This window comes from Galeopterus variegatus, unplaced genomic scaffold (assembly GCF_000696425.1).
Source record: "Galeopterus variegatus unplaced genomic scaffold, G_variegatus-3.0.2 Scaffold210, whole genome shotgun sequence".
Lineage (NCBI taxonomy): Eukaryota > Metazoa > Chordata > Mammalia > Dermoptera > Cynocephalidae > Galeopterus > Galeopterus variegatus.
Genome location: NW_007726321.1, coordinates 291288 through 294614, shown reverse-complemented (window position 1 = coordinate 294614; position 3327 = coordinate 291288).

The window sequence follows — 3327 nt, the reverse complement described above, 5'->3', positions numbered from 1 at the left end:
CGGCCCTGGGTTTTTTTTTTTTTTTTTTTTTTTTTAGAGTCTGGTTTAGACTGAGCCTTTTCCTGCTCTGTGTTCATTCCTTCATTCTCTTGATGTGTAAGGGCATCTATCATGGGTCAGATATGGGTTAGGCACTTGGAACACAGAGATTACTGCGATATGACGGGGTTTTGTGGGAAAAGAAAGTGGCCTCTTTCGCAGCGCCAAGGATGACGGATTTGACCCCAAGACTGTGGGGCACTGTCAGAGGTTTTGGAGCAAGCGGGTGTCATAAGAAGACTGCCCAGGGAGGGGGCGACTTGGAGGATGGTCATGGAGGGGAGGGGAGAGGATTCTTGAATTGTCTAGAGACGAAATTATGGGAGTGTGAACCAAGGCAGAGGTATTGAGGACTGAGATGGATTGAGAAGTACTTTGGGGGTGCAGTTGACAGGACTCAGCTAAATGTGGGGCTACCTAGTAGTGAGTTATGGCGGTGTCCTCTGCTGCCATGGGGAGTCTCTCTTGGCAGATGTCTGATGAAGTCACGTGACCTCAGAGGTTTGCTTCTAAAGTCAGCAGATGGGGCAGAAATCGCAAATAGTCACACTTTTCTTGAATAACTTCTTAAAATGGCCTGTGAAACAAAGAACAGAACCATCTTTCAATAAGACCGATGCAAGCTTCCCCCAGCATCGGGCTGAACAGCTGTGTCTCTGGTTGAGCACCAATGGGTCCACATTAAATATATATCTTTACACGTCAGAGTCACCCCAGGATAGTGGTTCTCAGACTTGTGGTCTCAAGATCCCTTTATACCCTTAAAAACTACTGAGGGCCCCAAAGAGCTATTGTTCATGCAGGCTGCGTCTATCTATATTTATCCTTATCAGAAATTAAAATTGATAAAGATCCATTTATTAAACTCATTTAAAATTAACAATAATAGGGGGCCGGCCCGGTGGCGCACTGGATAGTGTGCCGCTTGGGAAGCGCGGCGGCGCTCCCGCCCGAGGGTTCGGATCCCACATACAGACCGGTTCCCGCTCACTGGCTGAGCGAGGCGCGGGAGCAGCACCGAGGGTTGCAATCCCATTGTCGGTCCCCGGTCCGGTACGGGGGCAACACTGAGGGTTGCGATCCGTTGCCGGACATGGAAAAGACAAAAAAAAAAAATAATAAAATTAACAATAATAAACCCATCACATGTTAACACAGTTTTATGAAAAGTAACTATTTTCTGATACAAAAATGTTTTGGTGAGAAGGTGGCATTGTTTCGCACGTTTGAGGGTCTCTTCAGCATCTGATTAATAGAAATTAACCACTGGGTTCTGTGCGCTTCTGTGATGCGTTGTCTTGGTTGAAACCTGTGTAGGCCTGTGCTGTGCAGATCTACAGTCGGAAAGTGTTTTAATGGCCTTTTCAGACTATCGTGGCTGTTCTTTGGTAGCAGACCAAACTCGACCAGCTATGTCACTTGGCGGCTGGCTGCAGCATAGAACCTGGAGCTGGCCGCCAGCAGACGTCCCCCTCTCCTCACCAAAACCCCTGCGCCTGCCCGAGCCTCGGCCTTGGCCCCAGGCAGGGTTTCCTCCCATTGGCGGTGGCCACGTTGAAGGAGTTGGCTCACTGACGCTTGCGGGGCGTCTGAGGTTGACCCGCTTCGTTTCATAGTATCAGAAAATCACTTTCTCCTCAGAAAAGTCTGCAAGCTTGGGAAGCTCTCGAGCTTTTAGTGGAAGATAAAAGTTTACCCATTTGTCTCTGTCACTTGAGAGCACCAGTCTGAACATTGCCACAAACTCTGTCCCTTGTGCTCCTTGAAGAGACAGGCTCACCCCCGGCCTTTCCGAGACACTGTCTGCCAGGGAACCAGCCCGTGTCGCTGGGGCGGGTTTGCCCACAGTTCTTCCGTGTGCTGCGGGCCCCTCAAACCATGCACAGGTGCTGTCCCTCAAGGCCGTGGATGTTGGTGCAGCTGGGACCCCAGCACCTGCCATTGCATCCCGCAGAGATGAAAGAGCCGGGGCTGAGGTGCGGCCTGGTGAAGGGAGTTCTCAGGCTGTCTGTTTCGGTCAGTGTGTGGTGGGGACACGCCGGGACACCGGGGGCTCCAGAGCCTCATCCAGCCAAGGTGCTCATAGTTTTGCCCCCCACTGCTTTTGCACCCCACCCCCACCCTGTGCATGTGCCAACTGGGGAGAAAGCCTCTGCCCTAGCATCGGCCCCTTTGAGAGGGGTTTGAGGGGTCTGCAGACCACCTGTGAGAACTACTGGCAAAGGGGTGCTTGTTCTGTGAGGGCAGAAGGGAGACCCCACCCCAACAGTGGCCAGAGCCAGGGTGTGCCAGGCCACGCCTCACCCCACGTGCATGGGCTGATGCTCGTGAACCGATTGGCAGTGGGATGAGACCCCACCATCTCAGCCTCTGTCTTTGGCCAGTCCACATAGCTGGACTTCAGAGGTGGACATGCAGGTGAGAAGGGCCCCGTGATCCCACTGCCCACGGGCTCCACGCCCTCCCCTTCACTTCTGAAGTTCCCTGTAGAGGGGTGGCTTTTCCCAGGGGGAGGAGGAGGGGCTGGCACTAGGAGCTGGGTAAGTAAAACTGGAGCGGTTTCGGGTCTTCCTTAAGGAGAAGTCATAAGCTTATCCCTCCACGAGAACAAAAGACAGAGATAAAAAGAAAACCAGAAGAGCTGCTGGAGGAAGAGAGGTGTGGGGAGGAAAGATGCCTGCCCCAAGATGCCAAGATTTGCCTTTGAGTTGGGAATGCTGGAAAGAGCAGCGGGGGGTGGGGAGGGGCAGTGAGAGGGGGACAGTGACTGACACCAGGAGGAAAGAGACCTCTGGCTTGTCCTCGGGATTCCTGATGGTGCTTGCTTCCAAGATGGGACTCTTCTGTCCCCTATACTGGGGACAGAAATCCCTGCAATCCCTGCACATTGCTTCTCCCACCCTTTGCACTATCCATACAGTCCAGCTGTACCTAGGGCTCTGTGGGCTGTTGCAGGAGCAGGTGCCGGTGCAACTCTAGGGAAGCTCCGTGGGCCGGGCAGGGGACAGCCGGCAGGAGAGGCTGCAGCAGAACTTGGTGGTCAAGAAATGGACAGAGATTCTTGGGCCGGCCCGGTGGCGCACTGGATAAGTGCGCCGCTTGGGAAGCGCGGCGGCGCTCCCGCCCGAGGGTTCGGATCCCACATACAGACCGGCTCCCGCTCACTGGCTGAGCGAGGCGCGGGAGCAACACCGAGGGTTGCAATCCCGTTGCCAGTCCCCGGCCCGGTACGGGGGCAACACTGAGGGTTGCGATCCGTTGCCGGACACGGAAAAAGACAAAAGACAA